Raw genomic sequence first — 15155 nt, forward strand, 5'->3', positions numbered from 1 at the left:
GAACACTTGTGAGAAGGCAATCATGTCAACTACCTGGGTTATTTCCTCATTCCAAGCGGTCAACTTGAGCATCAACAGGAGCATATCAACAGGAAAATTCCCTCATCAGAATATTTAAAAGAAGCTTTTACATATTAAATTGCCATTCAAAAATGAAAAAGCATTGGAGGGAAGGTAATGGCTGCTGCTGGAGGATCACATCAGGGAAATTGCAGGGAAGTTTGCCACATGGAAGCTCCACTGCTTGCTGCCCTATAGTGGCAGATGCAGAAGCAATGGGGAAATTACACATGATTGTCCCTGTGTGGAAATTGTCCCTGTGTGGAAAGCACTTAAGATTCCTGATCCAGCAAGTGATATGTGGGCTTCCTTTATTTGAAGCACCTTGTTCTATGGAGCTACACAATTATCAGTACAGCCCCTGTATTTGACTAGGGGAGTATACAACTCCATCAGGGAAGTCACAACTGGGTAGCCCATGCACCAGTACTTGCCCCCCTTTTCTATTTCTCTCCACACTGAAAGATTTTATGGAGAAGGGACTGAGAATGAAGATGGCATACCTCTCAAGGCATGAATTCTACGAAGAACTCTACAAACAGTACTTTGAACTGCATGGGAGCATCCCTTATTAGTTTAGAGCAGAGGTTACCAACCTTTCTGAGTCTGCAGGGACCTTTGGAATTTTGAGGCAGGCGGGTAAGAACCACTACAAAACAGCTGGGACTGGAAACATGGTCGAGTATTCAAACATGGCATCAGGGTGGAGGATCCTATGCAAAAGATATTAACAATAGGATACAAAACCACCCATGCCAGTTCTCTTCCCACTCTATCACATACCTTTACTAATAAATGGAATAATAACGTTCACAACAAAATGTGTTTGATGAAAAAAACAGTGTGACAGTTATGGTTTTGAATAATTTAATGCAACACTTTACTTTATCTCAATAATTTCTCTAGGTTTTCATATATATGCCTTGCACTGCAGAGTTACGAAATCCACAAGGCCTTATCCTCACTTGGGCCAGGCTGGCAGAAGGGTTAGGGCTCACATCCTGGGATTAGGCATTCAAGGGGGAACAGTTCAAAAGGTGAACAGATTCTAATGAGAGTCTAGGGATTAATTAAGAGGAACATCTGAGATTCACACAACTCCTGGTCATACCCTCTGTTCCTTTGAATTTGGGTTCTCACAGCCCATTCCTGTTGTACAGGCACATCCTACCTACAGACTAAAATCTTAAAAATTTTCTGGAACCATATAACTCTACGTTTTGAATACTACTTCTAGGTTCTGGTGCTGAACCATAGTATAGTCTATTTCATGGGAAGGAAGGGGGATGAAGATAAATACAGGATACTTTGAACACAGCATTTGGGCTCCACAAAATAAACTTCAAATGGTTTGTGAGTGTACCTATTAAGCAAATCATATTTCAGTGGACGGAACTGGTTACTTCAATATGAAGTGTTATATAATGATGATGGCACTCTTCCCAGGATGCTGTAGGAAAAAGACCTTCCCCTGTATTACTTCTCCTTTTCAACTGAAAGTATTCCAGTTGTAAGAAAAACTCGTAACTGTTTCTAGCAGTGAAAACATAGATATTGATTGATATACTGCTGAATAACCAAATTCATTTCAGTCTGTTAATTTGACAGATATTGTAGTAAAATAAACAGATGCAAAAGACAAGAAGAAAATGAAGGTTCTGAAATTTAACTGGAAACTAAAGGTCCATTTTTTCAAGGGCACCACTTAAACTTTCCTCTTTTCATTAGGAAATAGCCCCTGGAGAAATGTATTGGATAAGGGACTGACACAGATGTTGTTTTGGGAGATCTATCTTCCAATAGGAAGTATAAATGATGAGGAGTCATAGTCCAGAGAGACTCATTAAGTTCAAGACTAAAGAGAAGAGACATCTGTACCACAGGTAAACTCTAAGATTTTTAGAGCCCTAATTTGAAGGAGGTTTCTGATAACCCAAGGGCAGCATGTTGTGCACTCTGGAGGAGTGTTCAAAAACGCTATCAACTTTTGATATAATTAGTTTGTTTTAATTAGGATTAGACAGCGCTGTACTGCAGAAATAATGAACACAAAATTATAAAATTATATTGTTATTGTGACCACAGTATTTCTTATACTTACTAAGATTGCTTGCTGAATAATATAGGGTGTTAGAATAATATAGGAAGTTTGAAAAGGAATCTGACAGATAACTAATGATCACTGTATACTACACAATTATCACTGTTATAAGCACCAAGCTGCCTTATGTAAGGCTATTGTGTACCGTGATATCAGAGTAGCTGCAATAATGCAACTCACAGAACAAGGATGATGTCTAGCAAGGCTACTTGGACAACTCAAGACAACCACTCAGACAACAGAACGGATCAGCTACATTCATTACTGAATGACAAATTGAAGAATCAAATTTGAACGGAACTCCAGGGTCATCTAGTCCAACCCCCTGCACATTGCAGGAACTCACAACTGCTTGCCTATCCACAATAACCCTAATTTCATACCCAAGGGATTCCTCCCCAGCAAAAATCTTGAGAATTCAAATTGGCCTGGAGGAAATTGACCTACCATCCCACAGTTGCTATCAGCAATATCCTGGATATGCAAGGAAGGCCCACAAGAGACAAACAGTGGCACATCCCTTCCTGCCCACTCACTCACAATCTGCCTAAGTTCATAAAATCAGCATTCACTTTGGGCCTGCCAGCTTGGCTCCACAGCAGGAGAGCAGAAGCGAGGTGGCTGGTGGAAGACGAAGAAGTTGCAGGGTCCTTGAAGGAGCACCCAGGGAAGTATAGGGATATGGATTCTCCCCCAGGAATCCAGTTGCCCATAGTTGAGCCACATCACGGGGAAGGCACGGGCCTGCAGCACTTTTTATAAGGCGCCACGTGCTCCAAGCCTGGCCTTGTCTCCCGCAGCAGCAGAGTGAAGGGTTCCCCACTGTGTTTTCATGGTTTTACAAGAGTTGTGTGGCTGGTTTGGTATGTTATGTGTAAAGTATTTCTTCGTCACAGCTGGCAGGCATAGCAAGGGGATGGAGCCTGTAAAGGGGACAGGGACTCAAAAAATGGCAACGGATTCCCAGAAAATTATGTAGCCTCGGGAAAGAGGCGACAACCTGTGCAGAGCCAACCCACCTGCATGGTTCAAGGGGTTCGATAAGGTGGGTTTACCTGGGGTGGGCCAAGGGAGGTCTACACCCCCTGAAGCACTCCAGGCATCTTCTTACTAGAAACCCCCACAGCAAGGAAACCTGTGGACCCGGTAGGATACTGGGACGGGTTCTCCAGGGCGCTGTGAGGGAGCTGGGGTATTATAGGTCAAAGGATCAGGGTACAGGCTCCCTCTTCCTTTGCTGGCCAACATATTGTTGAAATGTTAAAGTTAATAAAGCTGTGGCCTCTTTTGCCAAAAAATATGAGTACGAACACCTCCTTTCAGCCCAAAAATGCCCGTCTGCAAGTCAAAAGAGATAGTGAGAGTTAAGAAACTCTCACTGAATTCAGCAAAGAGGCAGAAATGATTGATTCTACCACTTTGTCTCCACAGCAACAAGAGAACACAGGATTCTAACTAAAAGCCTGCACATACAATGAACTTACATGCATTAAAAAACAGCACTCTCATTTGCGTGGATGTATATTATATTTATATTCAGGTGTATTCTGGGAAATAATTTTTCCACTTGTAATTGAAGCTTGGCTCAAAGAAACCCATCCGCTTATGCAAGCTGCCAAAAGGCTCATCCACCAAGTGGTTTTTCCTGAAGTAGCAATTGTATTGGGCTTGCTGCACACGTCAATTCAATTTTGTTTCCATTGTCTATGCCTCTCAACAATGGGGACAGCTTTTATTTCATTCTGAAAGTGGGAAATATTTTCTCTATGTCAAACATTACCCAGGAGCCATAGGCAGAGATCCTTGTTCATCATCTTTTTGATACTCTCTCTGCACAATCTGGTAGGATCTGCAATGTAGCTATCCACTCACTGGAGTCGTAAAGAACCCAAAACAAGCAGCATAACCCAGCCAACTGCTGCAATACAATTTTGCACTCTGTAGTTTCCTCACTGATCTACCTACTATCATGAACGTAATCCAGACATTACTAGCCACACAGAATAAGGCAACCAGAGAAAAGAGCTCATTCTTCAGCCAGTTCACTTGGTTGCTGTAACAAGATACACATGAAGATGAAGTGTGTTTTGCACCACCACTATCAGTGGGAAGCATCATTTCTCAGAACTGTAGATATAGGGCTTGAGAGATACATCTACAGGTCCCCCCCCCCTTGACTGAGAGGCTGAACCTACCAAGGTTGTGTCAAAGTTACTGTTGTTGAAATACTGTTCTAGTTCTAGTTGGTGTGTTATTGTTGTTATATTGTTAAATTGTTATATTGATACTGATACTGTTCCATGTAAATGTTCCAAAATGTTTTCTGTAAACTGCCCAGAGCGATAGATAGATAGATAGAGCGATAGAGCGATAGAGCGATAGAGCGATAGAGCGATAGAGCGATAGAGCGATAGAGCGATAGAGCGATAGAGCGATAGAGCGATAGAGCGATAGAGCGATAGAGCGATAGAGCGATAGAGCGATAGAGCGATCGATCGATCGATCGATCGATCGATCGATCGATCGATCGATCGATCGATCGATCGATAGATAGATAGATAGATAGATAGATAGATAGATAGATAGATAGATAGATAGATAGATAGATAGATAGATAGATAGATAGATAGATAGATAGATAGATAGATAGATAGATAGATAGATAGATAGATAGATAGATAGATAGATAGATAGATAGATAGATAGATAGATAGATAGATAGATAGATAGATGGGGGGGAGAGAGCTCCCACTAAATCAGATCAATGCAGCCAGGTGAAACTCTGAATGATGAAATCAAGAATTTATACTTTTCGCCTTTCTGTTATTCCAAAAAATTTAAGCGTTCAAACCTATAATGATGCCACGCATGGGAATAAATAAGGCGGCATGCAGAAAATGAGTGAAGGTGTTTCCCTTTCTGCTCTTTCTCCACCACGATCTATTTTCTATAATCTATTTTCAGCATGACTGAGATGCCTTGGCAAATCAGCATGGGTGGTGTGCATCAGTGAGTGAGTGAATGCTGAAACCTTTAATGTCAGTAAAAGGTCAATAGCTGGAATTTAATTCAGCTAGCTATGAACAGTATAACAAGTCTGAAGAAGTCTGGCTTTCCTTCATAAAACATTTAAAAAATTATCAGATATCAAAATGCAGCAATAATGTCATAAAGCAGAATTTATTTATATGACATGCTCACCTTTATTTCACAGGTTTGCAATATAATCCTACAGGGAGTGTCTCTAGAGCTAAACCCATTAAAATCAATAGATGTAAATGGGAATAACTCGCTAAGGGATTGCACTGCCAACCACTGACCAGTAAAGCTTATTGCAAAGAAGTTAGTCCCATTTAATTTATTCACATTTGTCTTCATTTGTTAATGTGTATAGGCTTAAGGCAGTAATTCTTGAAAGGTGAGTGCCAAAAAAAAGTGTTCTTTCAGTTCAGGTCTATTGGACCTTCAAAATTCTCAGTATCCCCCCCCCCCCCAAAAAAAAAAAATCCAGTATGGAATTTAGATCTGGGATTTTTTCAAAATCTAAGATTTTAGTTCCAATACACTTGAGAAGAAAAGAAAGATTTAAAAAAACATGGCTTCTCCTGCAATGTGGTTTAAATTCCACTGCAGGAAGCTGTTCCAGTTTGGAGAGACAGTTTGGTGTAGTGGTTAGCAGTGCAGACTTCTAATCTGGCGAGCCGGGTTCGATTCTGCACTCCCCCACATGCAACCAGCTGGGTGACCTTGGGCTTGCCACGGCACTTATACAACTGTTCTGACCGAGCAGGAATATCAGGGCTCTCTCAGCCTCACCCACCTCACAGGGTGTCTGTTGTGGGGAGAGGAAAGGGAAGGTGACTGTAAGCCGCTTTGAGCCCCTTTGGGTAGAGAAAAGTGGTATTTAAGAACCAACTCTTCTTCTTCCCCAGGACCCAGAATTTAAGCCAGACAGCCTAACAGAGCCTGTCAAGGTGCTGATCCTGCAGGAATCCATGTTTCAGCAAACTGAGCAAGGCCATAGCCCACTGGTGTTTGTTGTATGTTTTCCCATAATGAAACAGCTGTTCCTGGAAAATCTAGAGGATGGATGAACTGTTACCCAAATGTCCTACTCAAGTGCAACCTCCAGTGTTCAGAGCTTCCCCCTATATCTTAAGAGCACAAACACATGTATACCAGTACAATTAAATGACAGAACACTGTATATATATACCAAGAGCCAGAATTTTGGTAGAAATGTAAATGTGGAAGTACCCAGAAATAAAGCAGGTAGAAAACAGAATCAAAAGGTTAGCAGCCAATATGCTCATAATCTGGGATTGGTTTGGAGTGACTAAATTTGATTCTAACTGCCAGGCAGAAAGTTATAGATGCAAAAGGAGGCAAAGTGACTGGCGTGACTTAGTCACTTGAACTGGTCAATGGCTGGTCTAGAGCAGGGCTGTCAAACATGCAGCCCAGGGATCAGAACCAGCCTGCACAGAACACTTATTCAGTCTGCAAGCAACTGGTGCAACGGGAAAACAGGAAGCTCAGGAGGGGATCAGGTGCACACACACACATGGTGAGGTGTGTGTAGTCAAAGCTGTCAAGAAATGAAAGGAAATGAATAGGGGATAGGTATGCTATCCCTTGGGAGGGGGGAACTAATCTTTCATGTGATTAAATACATTGGGGCTTTTGTGGATTTCCAAGTAAATCAATTGCTTTCACTTCCAGGAATCCATTGCTTTGGTTTCTATTTTAAGTAAAAATAGTATTGATAATTGCATTTTCCCATGCCATTTATAGAGTTTACATCTCTGGTAACCGGGATTACATTTTCTGGCACAAAATAATGTGTTTAATTACTGACCAAGTAACATTTATGTCAGATCCAGTCTTCGTTTGACACCTCTGATCTAGAGAAGAAACCAAGAATCAGGTGTGAACTGATTATTGTATCCTGGGGAAACAGTAGGCCTAAAATAGGAATAATTTCCAGTCTTGCTCAGGTCTTGCAAACCGAGGGTCATCATTTCATTTATTGAGTCAATATATATCCTGTTGGATCTTCCTCTCTTCCTACAGCTTTCAATTTTTCCCAGCATGCTTGTCTTTTCCAGTGACTCTGGTCTTCTCATAATGCAATCAAACTATGAGAGTCCCGGCTGAGTCATTTTAGCTTCTAGAAAGAGCCTAGGTTTGATTTGATCTAGAACACACTTTTTGGCAGTCCATGGTATTATAGTTATTTATTTATTTCATATTCATATCCCGCCACTCCTGATAACCCAGCTCATGGGGGGTAACAACAATAAAAATCCATTAAAACCCCAATAAAATGTTACAGAAATAGCACATGGCGAAAAAATAGTTTGCTCCCCATACCAATACATCTGCTACTGGGGGCAGCAGGGGGCTATTTCAGTAAATCTTTCCACACATACCCTAACACAGGGGTAGTCAACCGTTGGTCCTCCAGATGTTCATGGACTACAATTCTAATGAGCACCTGCCAGCAGGGGCTCATGGGAATTGTAGTCCATAAACATCTGGAGACCACAGGTTGAATACCCCTGCCCTAACAGATGTCAAGTTCTAAGGGGGGTGGGCACCAGATCTTCCTGGACTGACCTCAAGCATAGACCCGGCAGAAGAGCTCCGTCTTACAGGCCCTATGGAAATCCAACAGCTCCTGTAGAGCCCACAGCTCTTCCAGGAGTTCATTCCACCAGGTACGGGCCAGGACCAAAAAGGCCATGGCCCTGGTCAAGGCCAAACAAGCTTCCCTGGGGCTGGGAATGACCAAAAAGTTGGAACCCATAGAGTGCAAGGCCCTGTGGGGGCCATAGGGTGACAAACAGTGCCTCATATATGTGGGTCCCAAACTGTTAAGGATCTTAGCAGAACCTTGAACCGGATCTGGGCCACAACCAGCAGCCAATGCAGCTCCCTCAGCAATGGCTGGATAGGACCCCTCCACGATGTCCCTCTACAGAACTCTCCTCCAACACCACATTTCAAAGGAATCAGCTTTCTTCTTCATTATCCATCTTAGCAAAGGGGAATATATAGCATTCGTTTATCTTTATCTTGCCTGTCAGAAACATGTCCTTATACTTAAGGATCTTTTCTAGCTCTTTCATGGCTGCCCTTCCTAGGAGTATGAGGGAGGAGTGCCCCCCCCCAAAAAAATGCAATGCCCAAACACAGAATTTGTTAAGAAACATTAAAAATTCACCTGATATCTCTAATTAGGTTTTGTGCTGCAGGTTATACTTATCTCACAGAGATCAAATCTCAAATAAGAGATAAAATTACCATTGTTTGTACTACCAAAGGATGCTTGTGCATCGTATATTCAAGACAGAATGCAAAACAAGCTCTTAGGAAATGCAACATATGTCCATTTGTTTTCTGCACAGAATCCACTGAAAACAAATATAGAGCTGATAACTCCTGGTTTGGGAACACCACATCCTTTCTTGGCATGGCTCATTCACAGATATATTAGACTGGTGTGAACTGTCATAATGTACATTTGGGGAAGAACACTGCAGCCCCCCCCCCCCCCCAAATCTGGTTCTCATTCCAGTATAAAAGATTAACGCAACAGGCTACATTTCAAAAGTAGACTTTCATTATGCACACTATGGAACAAACTATATTTCAGGTTAATGATCTGACACCACAGATTATGTCTGTTTCTGAGACCCCTTTGTTTCACAATAACCAGATTTTGGGTGGTTTTGGTGGTTTTTACTAATGGTATAGTCCTGGCCAAATATTTTAAAATAATGTCTTAATGTTCATATATCTGTTTTTATGTTGTTCTTACCTATATTTTAATTTATTTATATAGTTTTAATGCCGTAAGTCACCATGAGACCATTTATGTGAGTAGTGGCTAAAAAAATCTAATACATAAAAATATATTTCAATTACACAATTTAAGTTAGTGAAATCTGGGATGAAGCTTCATTCATCGCAATCTTGGCTATATCCTCCAAAACTTGCACATCAAATCCCACTATACTTTTCAAACTGATTAATTTTGCTAAACAAATATTTTATATGCATTTTCAGAGAGAGAGAGAGAGAGAAGGGTATACTCATATCAGATTCCATACATAGCTATAACCTCTGAAAGGAGGGCTACCATTTGCCCCTGATGCTTTGCCTGAAAGCACAAATCACAGTGTCAGAGATCTTCTAGGAGTATCTCTTGGGAAAGCCCTTACAATATACAGACTCTTCTTTCATAAAGACCCTACATGCCATGACATGCACTTTTCAATTGCATTATATTAATTGTACTTTTATACAATCCTGCGATTTGTATACACATTACATGTTCAGCCCCCACCCAACTCAAAAAAGTTAAAAAAAACAAATCTGGAATGGAACCCAACTTTAGTAGATACAACTTGGAGATGACCAGCTATTTCAAAAACAAATAAGTAACTTGTCATTCCAGTTTCAAAGTAGCGTTTTATCTCCAAAACCAATTTTCTTTATTTTCATGTTACAGGTACATGTTTTAATCTCACTATTTTATTCATGATACATGAAGCTGCCTTATACTTAATCAGACCATTGGTCCATCTACTTTGACCGGCAGTGACTTCTCATGGTCTTAGATGGTGGTCTTTCACATCACCTGCCCCCTGATCCTTTTAGTTGACAATGCTCACGATTGAACCTACGTGCTCTACCATTGAGTCACAGCCCCTCCTCTGTTTTGACATTAAACGTCTCTCTCGCTACATATATTATTCCACATCAGTTTTCCCCTACCATGTGCCCTTTAATGCCATTGCTAATCCTTTTCTACAAATTTGCTCTTACCAACATTTCTATTAAAATGCCCTTAAATAGAAATTTAAATAATGCTTCAGGTTGTTCACATGACCTCACTGAAACGACTCTCAGCCTCTCAGTATGACAAACTAGTCTCAGAGAGATATAATGTAGAGATCATAACTTTTCTTCCAATAATGTTTGAAATGTTCTAGTGCAGGTATCATTCTGACCTCTGGCCTACATAAATATTAAACCTTTTTGAATTAGAGGTGAATGGGCAAATCTAATACTCGCAGCAATTACTGGAGAGATATATCCACAATATGATATCTGACATGGCCAAGTGGATGTTCTGGTCAGAATAAGTATTGCTAATAAATATTGCCATTATTATCCAATCACAAATCAAAGTGAAATGTTCAGAAAAAGGGTTTCTACTCTGCTTTTCCCTTGCAGCCCAAGGTGGATTACCATTCCAAATATAAACCTGATGCAATACAAGGAAACTCCATTAACCTCTCTTACCAGAAAATGCCTCAAAAGCCCTCCTGAAGACTTCTATGGATGATACCCCTCACTTCCTTAGAGAGCCTGCTTTATGAGGTTTGAGCAACTATTGAAAAGTATCAGGAGCTGGTAAATGCCAAGTGGGTAATCTTAAACAACGAAACAAGGAGGACTGCAACTGGTGGGCCATAAATTATAATCTGTACAGGGGTAGTCAACCTGTGGTCCTCCAGATGTCCATGGACTACAATTCCCACGAGCCCCTGCCAGCGTTTGCTGGCAGGGGCTCATGGGGATTGTAGTCCATGGACATCTGGAGGACCACAGGTTGACTACCCCTGCATTATACAGTACAGCCTCAGGCCTTATGGTTGGGCCTCAGGCTGAACAAGATGGGATCAGAATAGATTATAGAGGATGTCCAGTGCTGCCTGTTATATTGGCTTTTACTGTTAATTGGGTCAATCATGGGGGGGTTTATTGTATTTTTAATATTTTATTATATAAACCACCTGCTGGGGAGCGGCAGTATATAAATCTAAAAATAAATAAATAAATCTGTAAGATTAGTACGTAATATTAAGAGGCTGAGAGCCAGCTTGGTGCAGCAGTTAAGAGAGGAGGTTTTTAAACTGGGTTTGATTCCCTGCTCCTCCACATACAACCAGCTGGGTGACCTTGGGGTAGTCACAGTCCTGATAGAGCTGTTCTCACAGAGCAGTCCTCTCAGAGCTCTCTCAGCCCCATTTACCTCAAGGGTGTCTGTTGTGGGGAGAGGAAGCCTTCGGGTAATAAAAAACAGAGTATAAAAACCCGCTCTCCTTCTTTGTCTTCTAAAACATGCTATTATTAACCACCTTGCTCATGTATTGCAGACTAAGGGCTTCCTTCATTAAGTCAATCCATTTCATGCTGGGTCTTTCTTTCTTCCTGTTGCCTTCACATTTTCCTAGCATTACTGTTTTTTTCCAGTAACTCTTGTCTTCTCATATGACCAAAATACAATAGCCTCAGTTTAGTCATTTTAGCTCCCAGAAAGAAATCACTGCCTGATTTAATCTAGATCAGAGGTCCTCAAACTTTTTAAACAGGGGGCCAGTTCACTGTCCCTCAGACCGTTGGAGGGCTGGACTATAGTTAAAAAAAATCCTATGAACAAATTCCAACTCTATGCTCCAGAGGAGCTATGTGTCTACCATCCCAGTGCCAGCTAGTGACAAGACCTGCTCAACTTGCCTGTTCTGACAAAATGTGAGCTCCTCCACCCCCCAATGCACTGACTCCTACACTGTCAGGCAGTGAACTAAATCTGGGAGATCTGCCTCCTATGATTAGTCCTGGCATGGATTTGCCGACTGCTCTGAATGCTAAAAGCTGTTGCAGAGGAGTTGGTTCTTATATGCTGCATTTCTCTACCAGAAGGGGTCTCAAAGCAGCTTCCAATTGCCTTCCCTTTCCTCTCCCCACAACAGGCACCCTGTGAGGTAGGTGAGGCTGAGAGAGCCCCGATGGTACTGCAGATGAACAGCTTGCAGTGCTATGGAAAGCAAAGGTGATCCAGCCGGCTGCATGTGTAGAAGAGTAGGGAGGGACCCCCAGCTCACCATGTAGCTGTCGGGCTGCCTGATCACCCCAACATCCTGGCTCAAGAGAAGCCCTTGGAAAGCATGTCTGCAAGAGCTCATGTAGCTGCCCTCCCAAAAAGTTTATTCCTGCTCCCCATATTGAATATCCTGGCTCTTGAGAACCTGGGGGGGAGGGGTAGTCCAGCTCCCCTGCATCCAACATTTGCCCAAAAGGATCCAGCAAAAAAATGGGGGAACCAGTGGCTGCTGTGTCCTGCTCTTAGCAGCTGTGCCCAACTTCCAATCCCCCTCCCCCTGCAGCTAGGAAGCACGGGGGGGGGGGGCGGGAATACAGCCCACCCCCACAGTCACCCCTATGGAGCAGCCCCTCAATGTCCCCAGAAGTGGGTGGGTGGGGAGATTATCCATGAGCCTAATTTTCATGGATCCAAGCCAGCTGCCTTCCCCACTGCTCTCCAAGAAGGGACACCTCCCAACTCACCCTCTCCTGGCTGCCAAGCCTGCAAGGCGCTCTCTGTGGCGTCCTGGGCAAGAGGCCTGGGACTCGCACACGTGGTGCCTTATACAGGCTCTGTGGGTCCCTGCTGGCCCTGATGCCATGTGTGCTGCGAGAGTCAAGAGACAGAGAGAAGGAGGGGAGTCAGAGAACGTGGTGCACATTCCACACATGTGCACTGTGGGCCCGGGATGAATCGGCTGCTAAGCAGGAAAGACAGTGGTAGCAAAAATACCTGGCGGGTCGGATAAATGTCCTCGGCGGGTCGCATGTGACCCACAGGCCATAGTTTGAGGACCCCGATCTAGAACCTGTTTATTTGTTTTTGGCAGTCCAAGGTACCTACAAAACTCTCCTCCAACACCTCACTTCAAAATAATCAACTTTCTTTCTGTCAGTGTGTTGTCCACTTTCACACCTATATGTGGCAAAGGGGAATTTAGCATGAATTAACTTGGCCACCAGCAGCACACTTGAACACTTAGGAATCTGAAGCTCCTTCAAGGCTGCCCTTTGCAGTCTCAATCTTTTTCTGATTTCGTGGTTGCAGTTTCCATTTTCATAAATGATGGAGCCAAGGAATAGAATATATTGAACAATTTTACTTTTTTATCACTAACCTTAAAGTTGTGTAACTCCCCAGTAGTCATTACTTTTATCTTCTTATTATTCTCGATATTCCTGTTGATTAGACTCTTACCAATAATCAGGCTGAATCAGTTGTAGTGTATGTGTGATTCCCAATGACAGGTCCACATAAATCATGTTACAATAGCCTGATTTTAAAAAATGGATTTACTGTGACAAAGTTGGCTAAGAAAGGCAAGAGCTGAAGAACCATCTATAGCTGACAGAAAGCTTCTGATGACTCCCCAAAGCTGCTTTTCCAAGGCAAGGCTGGGTTCATGTGAACTCCCAGCCTCTCAACTTGCATTGCACCTTGTTCAAAACAAGTACCCCCAATCTATTGAAAGAATCAGCCTTCCCAAACACTACTGCCTCTGTCTTGTTTGGATTCAGTGCCATATTGTTCTGCATTAGCCACTTGGATATGGCCTCAAAGCATTATTTAGACTTAGACTTAGACTTAGACTTCGCCACTCCTGGACCCAGCCGGCTTGTGGCAGTGTACAACAAGGTTAAAACCCACATAAAATACAGTCAGTATCATAAAACAATAATTACAGCAAAAAAAATATCTAAAAACCTCCCCCTCCCCCACCCTGTAATATCAGCCATTGCTGCCCACACCCAGGGGGGGGGGGATCTACTGGCAATACCCAGCCTGTGGGCCTATATTAGGAGGGACCTGTTCTTCCTAGCCTGGCCTTAACCAAATGCCTGGTGGAAGAGCTCCAGCTTTCAGGCCCCGAGGAACTGTGATAGCTCCATCAGGGTCCTTAGCTCTTCTGGAAGTTCATTCCACCAGGTCGGAGCCAGGACCAAAAAGGCCCTGGCCCTGGCTGAGGGGCCAAGCATGCCTCCCAGGATCCAGGGACAACCACAGACCAAAGAGCCCTGCAAGGAGCATAAAGATATAAGTGGTCCCTCAGATAGGCAGGGCTCAGGCCGCAGATGACCTTAAAGGTAAGAACCAAAACCTGATCCAGAACCTGATCCAGAAACTAACTGGTAACCAATGCAATGGCTTCAGCACAGGCTGGATAGAGTCCTCCAAGCTGACCTTGTAAGGATCCTAGCAGCCGCATTTTGCATCAATTGCAATTTTCCATTTCAGAGATAAGGGTTGGCCCACATACAGCGAGTTACAAAAGTCTAATCTGGAAGTGACAGATAGGGTGCTAGTAGCCTCACCTGGTGCAGATGGAAAAACACCAGTTGAACTACTCATGATCTGAGCCTCCATAGAAAGGGAGGCATCAAAGATCACCCCAAAATCCCTGGCATAGGTATAGTGATAAGCTGCACTCCATCCAGGGAGAGGAGGCGCATTTCTTGATCCTGCCCCCTTCTACCCAGCCACAGGACCTCTGTCTGAGCCATCCAGACACTGCGTCCAAACAACTGGCAAACGTTTCCAGGGGGCAGTCCGGGTGTCATCCGCATACTGGTGACATCCCAGTCCAAAACTCTGGACCACTTGTGCCAGAGAGCACATATGGATGTTGAAAAGCATGGGGGAGAATATTGCCCCATGCAGCACCCCACAAGGGAATGCATAAGGACACGATAACTGATCCCCCACTGCCACCCTCCATAACTGGTCCTGGAGAAAGGAGAATAGCTACTGTAAGGCTGTCTCCCTGATCCTCAATCCAGCAAGATGGTGTGCTAATAACTCATGGTCAACTACATCAAATACAGCCAACAGATCCAAAAGAATGAGGATCTGCCCCGATCCAGCTGGTGCCGGAGACCATCCATCAAGGCAACCAGCACAGTCTCCACCCCATGGCCAGGCTGAAAGCCCGACTGGTATGGATCCAAAGCCAAAGTTTCCTCCAAGAATGCCATGACCTGGTCCGCAATGGCCCTCTCAACCACCTTACCCAGAAACGACAAATGTGAAACCAGGCAGTAGCTGGCGGGGTCCCATAGATCCAATTATGTTTTTTTTTCCAGAAGAGGGTGATTCATTGCCTCCTTCTAGAGGCTG

General features: G+C 43.2%; 1 protein-coding gene across 21 annotated transcripts in view; it reads right to left on the reverse strand.

Moving 5' to 3' along the window:
* MYT1L (myelin transcription factor 1 like) overlaps positions 1-15155 on the reverse strand; it is a 453342-nt gene that overhangs the window by 384499 nt on the left and 53688 nt on the right. Inside the window, exon 3 of one of the 21 annotated variants that reach the window (XM_077309919.1) lies at positions 7020-7065. The exons of the other annotated variants lie outside the window; for them this stretch is intronic. The gene's annotated coding sequence lies outside the window, so the exon portion shown is untranslated. The remainder of the gene's footprint in view (positions 1-7019; positions 7066-15155) is intronic. 21 annotated transcript variants of the gene reach the window in all.

The sequence above is a fragment of the Paroedura picta genome, chromosome 1 (assembly GCF_049243985.1).
Source record: "Paroedura picta isolate Pp20150507F chromosome 1, Ppicta_v3.0, whole genome shotgun sequence".
Classification (NCBI taxonomy): Eukaryota; Metazoa; Chordata; class Lepidosauria; order Squamata; family Gekkonidae; genus Paroedura; species Paroedura picta.